Below are 21,868 nucleotides of genomic sequence, written 5' to 3' on the forward strand. Positions count from 1 at the left end.
TTGACTGTGTCAAAGCATACGACTCACGATATTGGAATAATAATGATCTTAAGTTTAAGGATTATACATACAATTATCACTATGAGAAATGTTGTGGCTATTACAGAATAATCCTAGAAACATTCTTATGGCGAGTTAGTCCAATACATTGTTCTCTAACATGTACTTATGCATTGAACTTTGACATCCATATGTCAATGACAGCACATTGTCATCAATTTATTACATAGTAACCTCAATGCATTATTGTTGTCCAAACTCACAATAATACTTGACTAAGGGCATTTAAGAATAATCATATTATTCTTAGGATTTTATCATTAAACAAATTATTTTATTAATAAAATAGGTCAACAAGTATACGGTTAAAATAATCTTATAATTGGTATTTGGACATACTCCAACAGTCAGGTCATAATTAAGGTTCATTATAACGCCATTTTCTTTATTACATGACAATTCAATGAGTATTTTTTAATTTCAAAATATCATACTAAAGAATTTAGTAGAAGCATTGCAACGATATCAACAATAAAATTTTAATTTTGGAATCTAAAGAGTAGGGAGACTAAATTCTTGAAAATAAAATTAAATGAGCTAAATTCTAAATGTATAAATAATATAAGGACTTAGAGTATATTTTAACTTTTATTTTTAGATTTAATATAAAATTTGGATTAGGTTAGCTAGTTGAAGTAGGTTTAATTTAAATTATAAATTATAAATTTAAAACAAATAAATAATATATATTAAATCTTTTAAATTGATGAATTTGATAGTGAAACCTAATAATTTATATTTGATTAACTTAATTATTTTAATCAAAACATAAATATAATTAACAAAATAATCCACTTAACTGAAACTAACAAAATTGAATGTCTCATTTAAATTGATTAATTTAATTTTAAACCATACATAAAACAAACAAATTAATGCATGCTAAAATCAATTTCCTACATGTGTTATTACATTTATCAAGGTCCAAGTAGTGTGTTAGCTAGTAAAAAAGTACTTTGCAAATTGACATTGTGCTACCATGTGATTCATTGTTTATAACACAAATACAACTGTTTGCCTAAAGTAGGCATCAATTCAATCACAAACTCTTAACTCTAAAAAGGAAACTGAAACCTTTATTATTTATGACTCATTAAGTCTACCTTACATAGCTTACCTAAGTTAGTCATTGATTTAACTTCTTTTCCATTTTAGTTTTATGATTTTTTTTACATAGTAACTCTTTTTAAATATTTAATTGATTGAGCCTTAGTTTAGTTGGTATCAACGTTGTTGCAACTGCAAAAGGATATGGGTTCGAGTGTGATGAAGCGCATTATCCTCTTATTTAAGAGTTGTGAAAGGGGTATGAGTAGTTATAGGCATTGTATTAAAAAATAAATACTAGGAATCATGATGCTACATTCATATAAAAAAGTAAATAAAAAGTGTATTTAGCTAAGTCAATCACTTTAATAAAAAAACATATTTATTCAAGTAAATGCTCATGTATGCTTACCACGCGAACCACTTCTAGATCGTCCTAAAATCTATTTGAAGATTTCTTTTACCACATTTAAATCCACTTGCAATAAAGTCCCCCTTAATATAAGCTCATCTTCTACATAAACTCCCTCTTTTACTAAGAAGAATCTAAGATATTATTGTTAGGATCTATTGTCTTAAGTGTAGTATATTTATCATTTTATACTTGTAATTTTTCAAACAAATTGGTTTAAATAAAACTCCATTATGCAAAGTAAAATGTAAGCAAATATTAGTTCATTGATTATCTAATATTTAACTAAAATTAAGTCGCATTATGTGTTTAGATCATTATGCAATGAGTTAACTTATATTAGTAGATAATCTATGTAACGCCCCAAAAAATTGAATACTTGAGGGTGTTGGATTTTGTCGTAATTAAATCTCTGTACCTGTAGTTCTGTGTTCTACTTATGTGATTGAGATCAGGAGTTCCAGTCGCATCTTTAGAATTTTGCTATTTTATTCTAAGCAACCACAATCCTGGAATTGCATACTTAAGTTTAATTCAGTGTAAACCTATGTCAAGAATGAGCCTGTTAGTTCACTGGTTAAGCTTTTGTATTCTGTTTGGTCCTATGTTTGAATCTCAGGGAATACGATAGGGAACATTTTTGCTAAGTGCTAGATATCTGATTGGAAGTTATTAGGATTTAAAATTAGTCATCTTCGTCTATTTCGTTTCTTTCTTTTTATCGTTATTCTTTTTTCCTTTTCTTTTCTCTTTTTCGATTCTTTTTTCTTCATTTTGATTACTGTCGTAAGTAAATACGGGACTAGTCAAAGTTATACGCTGTTAATTGTATCGATTAAAATGTTACTAAGTAAGTTTCACTATCAATTCGTTAAATTTTACAGTTTCCTTTTTATTTTTCGTAGAATGTTATGAATTGGGCATTTCGAGCATATAGTGTAATTTTTTATAATTAGTTGTTTGGTTTCCTCTTAGGCGGGGATATCAGGGGTAGCAAATCTCAAGTCGAGAATTCGAGTTATCGTTTTTGAACTTCTGGTAAGCTTGATTTCGTTGAAGGTTTCATGTCAAAAATTTCAGCATAAAGTATTCTGCGAATAAATATGCATTATTTTTGATAAGTTGGTTGATTGAGTTTTTGGATGGTTGTTCTTGGCTTTGAAGATCCTCTACGTTGTTACTGCTTCAAAATCTCTTCAGGTGTATACCGGGAACTCGAGTTTTATGAATTTTAGACGCTAAAAAACACGACTGTTGACGTCACACGACCGTATGCTAAGCCGTGTGGTTGGCCGTGTAACTCATTGTCTTCCAAAAATGAACCACACAGGCAAAGGACACTAGCGTGTGTCCAGGCCGTGTGAGGTCAGATTAGTGCAGGGTTCACATAGGTAAAGGACACAGTCGTGTGTCTAAGTCGTGTAACTCATTGAGTACAAGATAGTGATCACACGGGTTAGGGACACGGGTGTGTGTCCAGTCGTGTGACTCACTATAACTTTTAGAGTCCATATAGGCCAGAGACACGAGTGTGTGTGTCCAGGCCCTGTGACTCACTATTTGTAATTTAGGGCCACATGAACTGATGACATGGGTATTTGTTAGGCCATGTGGGGTTATTCGGGCATATGGGTCAAATCTAGAATTTATTTCTAAGGCTGTAAGAGTTGCCTAGTGCGAACGCCATTTTTGTAGTGCACTAATAACTTGTATTAGATTGTATGTATTGCTATCTGATAAATTTGAAACTGAACTGTGAGTATGTAAATGGATACTGAATATTATAACTGTTGATAACATTGATCTGTACCATCTGAATATGAATTGAATCTGAATGACTGTGTGTACATTTTGATATATGTGATTTACATTTGCATTGGGCGGGAAATGTGAAAAGTAGGAAGTGGTCTATTCTGATTCAGTGGCTAAAGCCACAATTATATGTAAATTTGGCATTTTATTGCATTTCATTGAACGTATTAGATCGGCACATCTAGTGTTTAGGGTCGGATGAGTATTAAATGCCCCTAATGGTATGCTGGGATGATCGGAGATGGTTTGTAGCAGTGGGGGTAGGAATAACTGCATCTATTTCTGATCTATACTGTATATGTACTGGAATCATTCTGACACATAATTGATACGTTAAATCTGCACTAGCTATTCTCTGGTTCTGATTGACATATGAGATTCAATAGTTTACTATTGCAGTTGTGTTTTTAGTTAAACCTATTACGATTAAACGCTGAATTTTTAACTCATTTTGTTTCTAACTAAATTCTAGGTGACCTACAGTCTTGATTTGGTTGGTGTGGCGGAAGCTTGGTTAACTCGTTTTTATCCATTATTATTATTATCAGTAATTTCATCATACCCTAGTAACATGACCTTAAGGTTGTTGGATTAATAGCTGACCCTTATAATTGTTATAAGTTGTCAAACTGTTTCCTTTATTTGTGTTTATAAAATGGGTTTCTCAAGTAATGTCAATGTAACTCCTCGAATTTGGTCTGGATGCCCAGGCCAAGTTTGGGGTGTTACAATCTAAACAGCTCGTAATCTAAGCGAATGAACAAATTGATTGAGAAACTATTATGTTGTCTATCAAAACCAATTAAGGAGATGTTTTGTCTTAGGCATCAGAGTGGATGATTTCAAGAAGATAGAGATATAAAAGTCATTATTTGGATTGATAATACATCGAACATGACCCAAGTGGATGAGTCACATGATGATGATCGAGCAACAGCGTGGAGTGGGTGCACATTGATACATATTATCTCATTCCGACCCGCAGGATGAGCGTAAGGAGTTTCTTGATGATGATTCTCTTTACTTGTAACAGCCTGGTTTGACCCTAGTCAGAATAGTGGTCTCGGGACTACAAATTCAAGTCAAAAAATATTTTAATATTATTTTCCTTGCTTATTATATGTGAATTGATATCTGTGAAAATTTCGTGATTTAATTTTATCGTTTGCGTGTCAAATTATAAGAAAGGACTAAAGCGCAGAAAATGCAAAATTATCCTTCTATTTGAATAATGGCCGAATTAATGTGTCTTTATAATTGAGAGGTCTTTATATGGTTAATATACCATTGAACTTATGAGTGGACATTAATGGCCTTAATTAACATGAATTACATGTTCAATTATAAATGACAAATTAGTAAATGATATATTAAATGAATTAAAATAAAACAAACATGAAAATAAAGGCCATTATCATCCATCCACCGCCAAATTTGAAAGAAAAACAAGGGTTCTTAAGCTTTGTTCATTCGGCCATTGTCAAGTACAATTAGGTATGTTTTTTTGATCGGTTTTTGATAATTTCTATGTTTTTGTAATCGTTGTCAAGTATTTTATCAAGCCCATGTCTCAATTTAAGAAATTGATGAAGATTTTGAGTTGAGCCATTGATGAAATTGTGAGCTTTGTGATGTTAATTGATGAAAAATAAAAGACATGTGTTAGGTTAATATGTTTTGTATTTGAATTTTTGATGAATTTGAGTAAGTTAGGCTAAATTGTGAAAATGAGATTTTGAGGGACTAAAATGTGAAATAAATGAAGTATATGGGCTACAGGAAAATTCGGCTAGCATGTGTAATATGAAATTATGTGTATTTTGTGATTTTATGAATTAGGGACTAAAATGTTAAAATGTGAAAATGTGAGGGCTAATTTTTAAAATTCCTTAAATATGTGTATATAATAAAAGAGTTAAATTTGAATTTACATAGATCAAGAACCAAAGAAAAAGAAATTAGATCGGGGAAAGTCGAAAGTCGTTGATTAGCAGGTTTCAACCGTTTGAATAAGTACGAGGTAAGCCGATATACAAATAAATATGCTTGAATTGAATTATTATTGCTTATATGTTAATGAATAGTGATGAATAGCTATTTGAGTTGCATGTGAGAAATCCGAGAAAGTTCCAATAATGTGACGATGTCCGAAAAGTCCCATACGAATCATAGGAATAGTTAGGATACATATATCATGACATAGGATTTTGATATTTGATTTTGTGTAAGACCACGTCTGGGACGTTGGCATCGATTTGAGATTTACGTGTAAGACCATGTCTGGGACATTGGCATCATATTTGATTTCATGTAAGACCCTGTTTGGGACAATGGCATCGATATTTGATTACATGTAAGACCACGTCTGGGACGTTGGCATTGTATGAGCTTTCCGAGCTATCCGCGTATCCTATTTGATTTTGTACGGTTCAAAGGGAACTCCGAGAAATGAATGAATATATGAAATGTGTATCCAATTCAGGTATGTTTAAAATGTGTATAAAGTTGAGAAAATGAAGTGAGTATGTGTTTAATTGTGATTAAAAGATAATATGTGATATTCATAAAATGTGTAAGTGAAATGAATTGGGATTATATGATTTGTATATGAACAAATGAGTATGATGTGCTTCATAAAATGCATATGTGAAATTGTTATGAATCCTAAATGAATGAATTGAATTATACTTGATTCATGAGTTGAATTTATTTGTATATGGCTTACTAAGCTTTCAAAAGCTTACTTTGTGTGTGTTTTCAATTGTTTTTAGATATCAAAGCTACCAGGAGCTCGGGGATCATCGAGGATCATCACCACACTATCAAACTTAACTTTGGTACCTTTTGAAAGTGTAAATAGCTAAGTATGGCATGTATAGTCTAGTTAAATTGAGATATGTTTTGAGTTGTGAATATTTAGCCATTGATATAGCTTGGTTTTGGTTGTGTTTATGAATGAATTTTTGGTTTAAACTATGTGATGCAAAATTGTCAATATGATGTGTTCATGGATGGCCTAGAGAATTGGTCCATTTAGTAAAATTTTGGTATGTGCCTATTTGGGAAATTGGTAAGATTTTGGCATGAGATTGAATGAAGTAAATTGAAGTGGTGAAACATATGTTTTGATTATGAATTGGTTGCAAATTTGGTATGAAATGATTTGGTTTTGAACTTGTAGGGAGGACCCAAAATTTGGGTGGCATATTGGCCTTGTAAATGGCCTATTATGTGCCCACACGGGCAGAGACACGGACGTGTGTCTCTGCCCGTGTCACTCGAGGGCCACTTCAAAGTGAGCCTGGGAAAACCACACGGTTGCACACACGGGCATGTGTTAGGCCATGCGGCCAAGTCAGTAGCCTCCCTAATTTTCACACGGCCAGGCACACGGGCGTGTTTTGTGGCCGTGTGAGCAAGTCAGTATGTATGCCCTGTTTTGCCACGGCCTAGACACACGGGAGTGTCTACTACAGTATGAGGCACACGGCCTGTTCGCACGAGCGTGTGACCTCTGTAACTTAGAAAAAAATTTAAGTTTCGAGAAATTTTATATGAGATCAGTTTAGTCCCGAATCTTCTCCAAAGCAAGTTTAAGGACTCATAGACCTATTTAAGGGACATTGTAAATGATTTATATATATACTTTGATTATGTTTGCTTATGTGTATGTAATTGATGTATTTTGATTGGTAATGCCTTGTAACCTTATTCTAGAGACCGATACGAGTTAGGGGTGTTACATTACCATGCAGACCCACCTCGTTCTCTGCCTCTGAGTCACCCTACCACTGCTTGCACTGTTACACTCAAGGATCTCTTTGAGCAGTTCAACCTATTTGAGTAGCAATGCTTTGCGGCGGTTCTATAGCATCGATGCGGTTTTGCATCAGATTCGTCAGCACGTCCATATCTCTCCACCTAATTATGCGTTTCATGATCTCAATGCCTCTCATGACGATGATCACTGATCTATTTCATTTTATTTTCTTTATTTATATTATCTGTGGTTGTACTTTTATTTTTGTTTTTAGTGGTTTTTTTTAGTTGTGAGACTTTTTTATTTTATTTTGAACTATGCTATTGTTTTTATTATTTTGATAGTTGTTATTACTCGAGTTTGTAATCTCTTTCTCTTCTTATTTATTTTTGTTTCTCTTATTAGCCGTTCAAAAACATGCATTACATTTAGACTTGCCCACATTTCCAATTTCTCTATTTTGGAGATTTCATCCAAATTCTGGGCGATTTTAGTTTTCTCCCTTTCTTTTGATATTGTGCTTATTCTGTGCCTATATATGTTTGAACATTGAGGACAATGTGTATCTTAACTGCGTGGAGGTTGTTTGTATATTTGTGATAAAATCCCTGAACTATTTGCTGTATTTAAGTAATTTTCTCATGCTCTGCCTTAGAGTGAATTTTTTTATTTCGAATTTTTATTGATGTTTTGGATCATTTGTGGATATTTATGTATTGATTGATTTATACTTAAATTCATGAGAGAGTCAAGCATTATAAGTTTTTTTTTCAGAAATAAATATTTTAGGTTGTCTCCCTGAACTGAATTATTATCTTGAAATTTTGAAATTGCAAGTTTAACATCAAAATCATAATTTTTTTGTGTGCTTTTGAGCCTATAGAACATATATTTTATTTCGTGCTCATTTTATTTTTGGTTATGAGTATGTCGACTTGATTTGTTATTCTACAACTTGCTTCGATTATGTATGTCAAGACCACATTATTGATTTGATATACTGAGATAATAGAGGCACTCAAGATTTAACCCCATTTAACATGTAAAAAGCTTACCTCTTGAATTAACCCCTAGTAAACCCTTTTGATCCTAACACATTTTGGTTTTCTAACCCGTTTTTATTAATCCGTAACCATATGTTTGTTGTAAAATTATTCTTATTATTGACTCCTTTTTTGTCAAGATTTGATTTGGTTAGTTGCCTAACTATGTTTCAATTTTTTTTAAAATTGCTAAAGTTTATTTTTGTTCTAAAAAAAATTTAAAAAAAAAAGAAGAAAAACTTTTATTAAGCTTGAATAGTTAGTTTCATTTGTGTTGAAAAGCTCATCTTTATTATTTATTTCTTGTTGATGTTTATTATTTTAATTTAGCATTTGATTTTTTTCTAGTTTGGCAATTTATCAACTCGATTCTCGATTGTAACAAACTTTTCTAGCCTTTGCCATACCCTTAACCTAACCTCCATTACAACATGTCAAAGACCTCTTGATCGGTATGTCTTTTCATTTTATAGTAGTGGAGATTTGATTTTCAAGCAAGCATTTGGTAATGACATTTCTTGTTTGACTGTTTAGTGCATATTTCATAAACCGTAAATACTTTGAGTGCTTCAGTGATTCCTAGTGAGGATGTAAATTCTTATTGATTTTGAACTTAAGGTAATTATTTAGATAAGGGGAGACACCTACGTTTTTGGTGCTTAAAAATTTCGGCTTGGACTACTTGAATTTTTAGTGTCTTTTTGGTTGAATTTCTGATGCATGATTTTTTGTGAATTATCTTGAAACATTATTGATGAAAATGACAAATTGAGAAAGTTAACTTGATGTGGGTTGAGGATTTTGCTTGTGGATAAGCAAACACTTAAGTGTGGGGATATTTGATAAATGCTAAAAGTAACATGCTTTAGCCTCATTCTTATTACATTTTTGGATGATTATTCGATTTAAAATGGTGAATTTTATGCTCCTAATCCTTTAAATTCATGTTCCTATGCTTAGAAGAGCATTTGGGAGCGAAAAACGAGCGAAAATAAAAAAATCAGAGCAAGTTTCAAGAGCCACATGGCCTGCCACGCAGCCATGTGCCAGATCGTGTGGATTACGTAAATCGCATTCCGGACATGCAGAAAAATGCAATTTTTATGTTTTTCGGGCATTCTAAGACTTATGTATACCAAATATATGAAAAGAAGAGTAAATCGTCATAGAATAATCAAGAAAACAACTCGGGAAACACTATTGAAGCCGATTTTGAAGTAGGTTTCCATAAAAACTGAATATCTTCTTTTTATTTCTTTAAAGTTTATTATGAGTTTTTTTATTCCTTGTGGTTATACTATCTTTGAGATGTTTTTATTTTTGATTATGAACTAATTTTCTAAATACCTAGGGGAGATGAACCCTATAATGAATTTTATCTTTTGATTTCTGTTTTACACAATAAATACTTAGATCTTGTTCTCAATTTTGTGTGCTTAGTTATTGGTTTTATATTTCTGGACTATTAATCCATGTTTAATGTGCTTGAATAGAGGAGGAAAAATCCCTATTTAAGAGTTGATCTACCATAATTGAGTGGAGTTGCATGCAATCCTAAAAATAGGACAACATAAATCTACAGGGATAGGGGGATCCATAGATCGAGTTAATGCGACAATAGGGATTTTAATAAGAAAGAAACTTTAATTAATCAACCTAAAGTCAATTGCTCTTAATCTTGAAAGAGGGATAGTTTACATAGATAATATAAAAAAATAATTTCTAAAATGAGTTGTCAGTGGGATTAATTACGAAAATGGTATGTTTTTTGTGTGAAGCCTTTCTCATAGGCGCCACCACCTTTTTTATAATATTTTTTTATGTTTTTATAAAGAAATAGTTTTTTAAATATATATATTTATAAGGGTTAAAATACGGGTTGAAAATACCCGTGACGTGTGGCGCCATTTGGACTGGCGGCACCAGTCGCGCTTGTCAGATAGGTGGCACTGGTGTTGACCAATCTCATCTGCCCCTGCACTGTTGCTGCGCCGAATAGCAGCCTTCCCCCTGCCTGCTGTGCACACAACTAAGCAGTGTATGTCCTTTCAAATGGGAAAATTTTTTTTGAATGGGGGACCTTATAAGCAGCATGGTCCCCCATAATATGAATGCACTGGGGAAGAAAAGAGGGAAAGAAAGGAGAAGAAAAGAAGAAGAAGAAAGAAAGAAAGAAAGAAAAAAAGATATGTATTATTTTAGTAAATAATTTGTTTTTAATTTAAAGAGTTTGATTAATATGTTGTAAAAAAATTTTGTTATTAATTATTATATATAAATTTTTTATGTTTAGTGTTTACGGTTTTGGTTTAATAATTTTTATGAAGGTAATTTTTTTATAATTGTTTTAAAATTGTTTTGTTAGTAATTTAGGATTATATTATAAATTGTTGTGTTTAGTTTAGTATGTTGTGATTTTTTATTAATGTAAAATTATTTTGTTAGTAATTTATGATTAGGTTATAAATTGTTAGTATTTTGTGTTTTGTGATTTTTATTAATGTCAAATTATTTTGTTAATTATTTTGTTAGTAATTTATGTTAGTGTTTTGTGTTTTGTGATTTTTTTAGTAATGTAAATTATTTTTAAAAAATATTTTTATAGTTTTTTTGTTAGTAATTTATGATTAGTTTATAAATTGTTAGTATTTAGTTTAGGGTTTTGTGATTTTTTTAGTAATGTAATTTAAAAATAATAATTTTATAGTTATTTTGTTAGTAATTTATAATTAGGTTATCTAAATTGTTAGTGTTTAGTTTAGTGTTTTGTGATTTTTTATTAATGTAAATTTTTTATAATCTACTTTTATTTTATTTTTATTTATTTGACAATTTTTATTGATTTATTGAAATATTGATTAAATTTGTTGTTATATAATTTTATAGGTTGTTTGAAAGAAACTAAACATGTATGTTTCTATTTTTATTTTATTTGATTCGTATGTTTTTTTATGTTTAGATAGTATATATTTATTTTAATTATATTATTATTGTAAACTAACATTTTTTTTATTGTAGGTAAATTATGGGAAATTATGAGATATTTACTGTATTTTTCTGTTTCTAAAATTTCAAATTATTTACTGTGATTTTTGCAACAAATTAAATGAATTCATTTTTTTAATTGCATATTTGCAACAAATAAGTTCTTTGATTAAGAATGATAATCACATATCAAGTACTATTAATGAGATGGTAATGAAATTGTTATTTGATACTCACGTCATTTGCAGAATTATATTAGATTGTATTAACTATTTTGCTAATTTAATAATAGCAGGGCCTCTACCACGCATCGGAGACCCATACATTTTATTTGCCATGCGGGGAGTGCACCATCACTCTACAGGATGTTGCACTGTAGCTCGAGCTCCCGATTGACGAGATTGCAGTCACGGGCATAAGTTCGATATCTAGGTCGGTCGCGTTTTGCTATGACTTGCTTGGACGCTTGCCTGGTGATGGAAAATTTACGGGTTTGAAGTTTTCACGACTAAAGGCCAATTTTGAGCATTTACAGAGTACTGCCAGTGAATGGGAGGTGATGCAGGCTATTTGAGCTTACATTATGCACAGTATAGAGGATGTACTCATGCCGGATGCAAACAACAACAGGGTCCACTTAATGTACTTACGCCTATTATCCAATTTGCATAACACCTGTTCGTAAGTTGGGGGTCCGCAGTGTTAGCCATGTTGTATCGCAAACTTTGTTGGAGGATAGATCTTTCTGCGATGGACATAGGCGGATGCCTCATATTGTTGCAGTCGTGGGCGCTTTACCGGATGCCATTCTTGGCATCCATTAGTCACCAATCATATGTATTTCCACTCGTTAATAGGTGATGAATGTTTACTCGTTATAATAAGTTGACTTTTTTTCTAATTATATTATTCTAACAATTTGTTTTCATAGATGGAGCACTAATTCGGCTATCAGGAGGTCATACATGATTCTGATATACCGTCTGATGACTGAGAATCATGCTGGAGAGGGGTAAGTTTTTCCAATATCAACTTAATTTTATTATTTTATCTCACTCAACCTGCGTTAATATAACCATGTTATTAACTGTGCATTTCATTTGGATGTCGTATTCTATTCCAGAATTTATGGCAGTTATTCCCTCATCTGCCCACGTCCACTCAAACTTATGGTGCATTAGCGCACTCGTTATCAATTTTCAGACAGTAGAGTGGTATCATGATGATCGAGTACTCCGGTAGTTTAGTTGCATACAGTATATCCTGACACTACCGGTACGATTGGGGGAGATCTATGGGATTAATAAGAGAGGGAAACATGGAAATGATTGGGCAGAAATGCATGAAGAATATATTAAAATGTGGAACAATCGGTAGGGAAGGGTACTTCAGATGGATCGTGCTTTGGATCTGCAACCCTCGTTAAAGTACATCAGAGATAGGGAAACCATTTTTGTTTAGTGGGCGGTCGATGGTAGTCCCCCTGCATATGACACGACTTGGGCAACCCCTTCTAGATCCGCACCATGCACCAAAGCCGGAGGCAGAGCCAGAACTATACTTTGGGGATAATTCTTATCATCCAGATTTTGGGGGAAATTACTATTTCCCAGGCACATCAGGCTACGGATATCATTCAAAGTTTGATATCTTTAGCCCACTACCACCTCAGTACTCCAGTCATCCCGACCCGTATCCATCGCCGTACTCCACTCCTCCCGGCCCGTATCCACAGCCGTACTCTACTACTTCTGACTCAAGTTTATCGATGGCGTTTGAGACATATGATTTTTTATCTATGTTTCACACACCCCCATATGCGAGTGAAGAGAACATTGTTCGCCGCAATCACCCACAATGTGAACGTTGAGCTCCACAAAAATATACCCCTAGAACCACACCATCGAACCATCAATTTTAGGGGGTTTTGTAATTTAAATAACTTTATATTTATATAATGACTTTTTTTTCATTTTAGTTATTAATTTTAGGGGTTTTTTGCAATTTAAATAGTCAACTTTGTATTTATGTAATGACTTTTTCGCCATTTCAATTATTAATTTTAAGGTTTTTTTTGCAATTTACATAGTCAACTTTGTATTTAGGTAATGACTTTTTTGCCATTTCAGTTATTAACTTTAGGGTCTTTTTTTTTGCAATTTAAATAGTCAATTTTGTATTTATGTAATGACTTTTTCATCATTTCAGTTATTAATTTTTGGGTTTTTTTTTTGTAATTTAAATAATAAACTTTGTATTATTTACGTAAAAACGTTATTTAATTCAAAAAATATATAAACACAACAAGCTTTAGACTAACTTTGTAATTCAAATTAGATTAATTGTAACAAATTTTAGACAAATTTTATATCTCTACATGTAGTGAATGTAATTAATAGGGCTTGAACAACATCTTAATTTCTACCCGATCGCGATGATTGTCTAATATGGTAGTTTTGGAGCGGGCATTTACTTCGATTAAGACCGGCTAATCTACATACGCCACACAGTTTCCTGTTAGATTTCTCCCTAATGTCCATTTTGTTATTGATTTTGGATGATTGCGGACGACCTTTCGGATTCCCACACAACCTTTTGTCTAAGACAAGCTTGAAAGTCGTCAGAGGCACATCCCATGTAAATAAGTCTGGAAGCATGGGGAACTCGTTCTCCTATACACGTAACATGCGCTCGAGGGTGTACACTTCATCGATAAATTGTTCAACATTGAGTGAGACTTTAGCACAAGTTATCACAACATGTGCACAGGGATAATGAAGTGTCTGGAACCTCCTGCAATCGCATTGTCTGCTTTAAAGATTAACTCCGTATGACTTAGGTGGTATACCGATTCAACGATCGATGGTCTTTGTAACTCGAAACATTTCATTACATCGTGAATATGCTTCTATATTCATCGACCTCGCCATTCGTCAGTTTGTAACCATTGTATTCTTGACATATTCAACAAACACGTGTCCCGACTCTTGAGCTCTATGTTCTTCACCTAATGGAGTGGGATCTTCAGTTGGCTCCACACCAGCTAACTCAGTAAATAATTGAATCAGTGCATTTTGGTTTCTCGACGTCTTCATCTTTTACAAGTTCCATTTCAGTGAATTTTATGGGATCCGTTGAAACTGGAAACTTGTAGAAAAGTTTTAAAATCTTTCTCCCACAATGTCTATCAATTTTTACACTAATACTTTCATTCATATCATCAAATGAGATATTTCTAGTAAATCTTATTGCTATTTGTTGACGACATTCAAATACACATCCGAAGGTTGTTGTCAAAATTTCTCCATCGAAATAAACGCATATAAAAAATTGATTCTCCATCTTCAATACTAGATCTATGATAAGTCATAATTTATACATATTTTATCCCATGCTTAAGCACATTTTTGGATGAATTGTCATTAGATTTGTGGAAATTGATGCTCCTAATCCTTTAATTTCATGTTTTATACTTAGGTGAGCATAGGAGAGTGAAAAGAGCGAGAAACAGGCCAAAAACGGAGAAAATTGGTCAACGGGGGAAATTAAAACGGCCTGAACTTCCTCACACGAGTAGACCACGTTCGTGTCTATTTAGCAGACTCTAACACAGCCTAAGCCACCCCACACGGGCGTATCCTTGTCGAGCCCAAGTCTAGTTCTAATCGGAAAAGACCACTTTTGAAGGTTTGGAAGCATTCTAAAGCCTATATAAACACCCTAGAAGGGTACCTAGGGAGGACACAGAGTAGAAGGCAAGGAATTACTCGAAGAAAGTTGATTGATCCATCTCAGAAGTCGGATTCTCCTTCAAGACTGAAGATCTCCCTTCAATTTCCTTCAGGGGTTTTTGGGTTTTCTTTATGTTTTGTTATTATTATTCTTCTGAGATGTTTCCTTTTATACTTATGAACTAAGTCCCCTAAATACCTAAGGGGAATGAAACCTAAGACGGATCTTGTTATTATTTTCTGAATTATATGATAAATACTTGATTTGTTCTTAATTATGTGTTCTTAATTCTTGTTTTAATATTCTAGAATATTGATTCAAGTTTTTATGTGCTTATTCAGATGAGCAAAAGTCTCTACAAAGAGTAGATCTAGCATAATTAAGCGGAGCTGATTGCACCACTAGACATAGGGCGACATAAATCTGCCAGATTAGGGTCAAACCTAAAAAGGGAATCCATAGATCGAGTTAATGCAACACTAGGGGTTTTAATTAGAAAGAGATTTCAATTAATCAACCTAGGGTTAGACGTTGTTAGTCTTGAGAGAGATAATAATATAACTTAGGGATTTTTACGGATCGAGTCAAGTGAATAAATCGTCTGGTTCAGAGTCAAGTAACAAGTAAAGTCTAGGTGGATTTTTCCTTGGGTATTGTCCAAATCAATCAGTTTTCCCAAAAGTATTTTCCCAATTTTCTTCCTGTGCATTCTTAGTTTAGTTAATTAGTTTAGATAAAGTAAATCCCTTTATTTTAGGCTAGATAATAAAAAGAAAGTTAATACTAGTACTTTTAGTTCCTGTGGGTTCGACATTCCAGTCTGGCTATAAACTATACTACTGTTCAATAGGTGCGCTTGCCTTCATCGTGATAATAGTTAGTTTTCAAGTACGATCAATCATAAATATAAAACTTATCACGCATACATCAAGTTTTTTGCGCCGTTTCCGGAGGAACTAAGATATTAGGAACACTTAATTTTTATTACTTTAGCCATTTATTTTTATTGCAATTTAAATTTATTTTTGCTTTAATTATTAAAATTTTCTTTTATTTGCTTCTGGCAAGTTTTTATAGTTTATGACTAGAAGAAACCCGTCAGGACCTCTACTTTTTGATAGTGAGATCGAAAGCACAGCTCGTAGAAATCGAAGAGAAATAAGGCGAAGCCTACGATACATAGAAGAAGGGCAAGAGGACGATAGTCAAACTAAAACCGAGGGGATGGCTTAAAATCAGAATAATTAGTTACCTCATATGGTTGCCGCAGATCCAATAAATCAGAATCTTGCTCCTCGTACTATGTATGATTATGCTAAACCTAATTTAATAGGAACTGAATCGAGTATAGTTAGGCCTGCTATTGCTGCAAGTAATTTTAAATTGATACCTAACACAATTCAAATGATACAACAGTTTGTTCAGTTTGATGGTTTGCAGGACGAGGATCTAAACACTCATTTGGCGAATTTTCTAGAGTTCTACGACACTTTTAAGATCAATTGTAACAGCCTAATTTTCAGTGGTGTCGGAATAGTGATTCGAGATCACTAAATTCGACAAATGAGTAGGAAATATTATTAATTTAGTGAGTATAAGTTAAATGTGAAGTTAGGAAAAATTTTAAAATATTGAAATGTACAAAAAATATATATATTAAAATAATTAGAATTGAAAACGAGGTATCGAGACCTCGGGAATTTTAAATCGAGCCATAAATATTTTTATAAATATTTATGGAGTGTTAATAAGTTAGTATTAAAGTTTCGTCAAGAAATTTTAAAGTACTGATAGCTAATTGAACAAAAAGGACTAAATTGTATCAAATGCAAAATTGTGGGAAATGATTAAATAGTTTAAATGATAAAAGAAAGAGGGTTTAAAAGGAAATATACCCAAGGTCTATTTGGGCTGGACGGCAAAAGCATGAAATCACCAAGAAAATAAGGGCAAAATTGCAAAATTGCAAAATTTACTTAATAAAGCTAGGACTAAAGTGGAATTATCTAGATTTCTCTTTATTTTTCTACATTATCATCAGCAAAAACACCATGGAAGAGTTCCATTAAGCTGGTTTTTCATATTTTTACTGCAAGTAAGTTCAATTCTTGACTAATTCTTGAAATTTTTGTGTTTTTGTGACTTTTACAACTAGGTCCATTTGTTGAATTCATTAGTTCTTGATTCTATGAAAGAAATTGAAAGTTTCTATGAATATGTGCTGGAAGTATATGATGATTTGACATAGAATTAGAGATTTAAATTGTTTATATGCTGATTTTATTGAAAGAATTGAATAGAAAGTGAATGTTTGGGACCTAAATTGTAAAAGAGTTTGAAGTTAGAGTTTTATGTGGAAATTCTGAATTTCAATAGTTATGAAATAACTTATAATGTCTAGAAAAAGTATTAATTGAGAAAATTATCTTAACTGAGGGGTTAATTGAGCAAGGACTGAATTGTATGAATTGTAAAATTTGGGGTAAAATGGAAATCAACATTCTGCACTAAAACTGTTTTGGGCAGCAGCAGTAGTTCAACTTTGAAAAATCACCAAAAATTGTATAAATCGAATTAGAGGATGAATAAAATATTAAATTAAAGCTTATTGAGTTAGTTTCTTATAAAATAAATTATGTAAGCAATGGAATTGTAAATTATGAGATACAATAAGTTTTGTGAGACAAGGTCAGGATGATTTCGGGTTCCCCTGTTCTGACTTTGGAAAATCATCAAAAATTGGAGAAAAATAATTAAGGGATTAAATTTATGTGTTTAAAATCCTCAAATAGTCTGTTTTTAATATAAATAAGCGGGAATATCATCCGAATCTTGTACGATGAGATAATTAATCCTTAGTGAAGAAGGGTTGGAACTGTCAGACAGCAGAATAGGGGCAACTTTAAAGAATAAACTGTATTTATTGGATAAACCAAAAATTCTGAAAATTTTATGGTAATAAGTTAAGTAAGTCTAGTTTCAGGTAAAATTAGCGGATCTTAATTTCGATTTCTGTAGCTTAAGATATAAATAATTTAGTGACTATGACGCAAATTGACAGTTTTGAATATACATAAGTAAATAGTGAAATTATTGATAATGTTACTTGTTGCATGTTATATAAATTAAGGATGTGGAATGGAGAGGAGGAGGAGGAAAATATGTATGAATATTCATCTAGCATGGCTAATTTGTATGTTTTAGGCTCATGGACTAAATTGAATAAAAGTAAAATTTTATGGAGAATTTTGTAAAACAAATATTAGAAATGACCAATTTGCATGAAATGGATTATTTTATTATTTAAATTACAAAATTTAATGAAATTATTAATTTAGCTCAAGATCAGGGAAAAACATGTTTTAAGGATTAAATTGAAAAGTGTTGAAATTATGGAAAATTCTAACATTTTATAGAATTCATAGGTTGTTATCAATTTGTGTGAGAATAACAGCTGGAAATAAGGATTAAGTTGCAATAATTTTATTTTATTTTAACCTAAGGATGAAATCGTCATTAATTAAAAGTTTAGGGGTAAAATGATAATTTTGTTTAGAGCATTTCTTGAATGTATTATAATATGAAATAAATGAAAACGACAATCAAATTTCTTTATAAAGATCCGGATGACTTGAATATGAGACTTGAACGTGGAAAAGAAAAGATATCGGATTAATGAAATATCTGATAAATGAATCGGTAACTCAGGTAATGCTCCGTAACTCTATTCCGGTGACGGATTCGGGTTAGGGGCGTAACATTTATTGGTATCAGAGCTAAGGTTTAGTCGGTTCTCGGACCGAACGTAACATATGTGAAGTCTAGAAATACATGCCATTATATAACTTGTGATAAGATAATTTAATATCTTCCAGCTCTAATGAGATTTATTTTACTTAAAGATAGAGATACTTTCCCAACCGAGCTAATTACGATAATGTTGAAAGCGATACTCAAATATGTGAGCAAAAGTAGATTATGATGAATCGGAACTCATAAAGGTATGAATAAATGTTATATTTAAATTTATATGTATAGTAAGTAAAATTTTAAGGTAAGTATCAATATTGAATTAAATTTGTATGGATATATGTGATTGATGTGGAAATAGAATTTTGGATATATGTTATATTTGAAAATTTTATTGATTGGGAATGTGATGAAATTGATATGAATATGTGATTAATTGAAATGTGTATTGATTGGAAACTGGAAAGTGAATTGAATACCCTATTAACTGTACCAGACTGAGTCGGATATAGTTGGATGCCATAGGATTTTGAGAAGGGATTTGGAGATGAGATTTGGATATGCTGATGTTTATATCGTTTGGATTTATCTGAAGAGGCACTTTGTGCTATTCTGGTGTGTTTTGGATGGATTATATTATTCTGGTGTGTTTGGGAGGATTATATGATACTGGTGTGTTTTGGAGGATTATACTGGTGTGTTTTGGTTGGACATTTTGGTGTGTTTGGATGGAATCCGTGTATCCGCCAAAGTCCGAGTCTTGTTAATAGGGGTAAATATGAATATTAAGTGAAATTGAAATGATAATTGAATTCCCTATTAACTTGTCGGACTAGTCGGATATAATTGGCATGCCATAGGAACTGGAAGTGTACGGGATTTGTCAGCTTTATTGATCAGGCACTTTATGTGTCGTATTTCAGGCACCTTGTGTGTCGCAGTAGGCACCTCGTGTGTCGTTTCAGGCACTTATGTGTCGTATTCTGATCAGGTACTATGTACCGTTTTAGGCACAATGTGCCTTACTGGTGTGTTTGGTTGGATCCGTGTATCCGTCTGAGTCCAAGTTATGTTAATAGGGTTGAGTAAATGAAATGAGAAAATCGAATGAATTTGATCGATTAAACTATTGAAAGTGTGAAAAAGTGGAATTTTGAAAAGAAATGTGAATTGTGAATTGAAATAGAGATATGAGATTGAAAGCTTGAACCAAAGGTTCATGAATTGATTAAAGATAATATAGATGATATATGATGCCATTTGATGAAAGACTATTGCCGAGATATGAAATTAAAGCATAATTAACACATATGACTTATATTGTTACATGTTTGATGTCTATTATTTATTATAGTATTTATAATTTGAATTATGGTAATACCACTGAGTACAAACATACTCAATGTACGATTGTATTACTATAATTCAAATTATTTATTATTAAATGTTAAATTTAAATTATGTATATGGTAAGAGAAGTATGAGTTAGTGATATTGAGATATTTGAAATGTGTTTATGATGAGAAGGAACTTAGAAATGTAAGAATAGAAGTCCATGATATGTATGTGACAATGTACGAAATGAGATAATCAAAAGTTGAGAAATGATGAAACATGAATGAAATGAAAGTTTATATTGTGATAAACTTATCTTTGTTTGTGTGGCATTCATATGATATTATGTGTCTAACATGTTTGGTTAAGTAAATGCTATGAGTAAATTTACTCAAAATTCATGGAATGTATGTTTAAGTACACTAGTTTGAAATGGATAATTGAAAAGTTCGTGTAACATAAGCATGTATGTTAATTTGTTTGAAGTGAATTATGTAATTGTGATGATATGATGTTGATGATAAACGCTAAGATTATATGTGTGTATTTATGAGAACTCAGTTAGAGGCTTTACGACCTTACCCTCTTACCAATGTAGTATTTTATAATGTAAAAAAAATGTTGAATAAGTTCACAAATGTGAAACTAATAAGTACAGTAATGGAATAATTAATAATGCAAACGAAGTTGAAAATAGTTTGACAAGTGAATACAGTTTAAAAAAAAGAAAAGAAAAAGAAAAAAAAGATATCAGATTATTCTAAAGATTATTCTAAAGATCATTCAGATTACGTAATGTCACGGTTAAAGAAAAAGTTAACCTCGGCTAGTCGACTTATTCAGATACAATGTCTGAAGTATGTGTTTGCTGAAATTTTTCCCGAATTGGTTTTCGTTAGTGAATGGAATGATGCGCGGTTCATGATGACAGAATTAGTAAAAAAAATGATAATTGAGTAGTAAAGATGTCTGTGTGTGATAGTTACAGTTGAAACGAATATGATCATCTTTTCTGGGTATTCTATATATTCTTTTATCCTCAGAGATATGTATGTGGTTGTTCAGTCTCTGGTGGAGTTCTGATGTTTTGAGAATGCTAGTTAATTATGATGTTTAGACGAAAGCCCTATTGGTCTGGTCGGTTTATGATCATCATTTCTTCATCTTCTTGGAATTCTATTTTAATATGTTGGAAATGAAGTTAATGGTAAAAATTTATGTGAGACTATTCTTATGTTTCTATTGATTATGAATTTGTTTTATACATGCGGGAAATATATTATCTCTGTTATGATGGAAGTCCAGAGTCGGTAAGCAGTGTTTTTCTTCTGCCTTTCTTTGAGAAATTATCAAGATCTTTATTATCTTCTTGTGAGTTAGATGTACTAGTGATTGCACGAGCGTTACATAATATCTTTGAGTTCATGTTCAGATGTCTATTTGTTAGCAAGTAAGCCGAACATTAAGAACATTTAGGATTATTGTAGTCAATGATAATACTAGTGTGTTATGAGATAGAATGACTATAGATTTCGAATTGGGATTGTCATTAACATCGGAAAGGAAAATGTTATTTAGTTTATGGTTGTTCATTTGACAAAGAAAGATCTGTATGATCATTTCAGTAGGTACAGAGTTTTCATTTGACAGATCAGCTGAGTATATGTATCCCTGAGAGGGTAATTTAGAATTTTGACAGTATGTTCCAACATTGTGTTCTAGAGTTCAAAGGTAAATGGAAAAAGATATTCGAGGTTAAATAAAATTGTGATTCTGAGAAGTTAGTAAATGTGTTTTATGAGTGTTGAAAGCAACTTCTTCTGGTAAAATTTTCGGGGACGAAAATCCCTAAAGGGGGGAGAGTTGTATCAGCCTAATTTTCAGTGGTGTCGGAACAGTGATTCGAGATCACTAAATCGGTCAAATGAGTAG

This window comes from Gossypium hirsutum, chromosome A13 (assembly GCF_007990345.1).
Source record: "Gossypium hirsutum isolate 1008001.06 chromosome A13, Gossypium_hirsutum_v2.1, whole genome shotgun sequence".
Classification (NCBI taxonomy): Eukaryota; Viridiplantae; Streptophyta; class Magnoliopsida; order Malvales; family Malvaceae; genus Gossypium; species Gossypium hirsutum.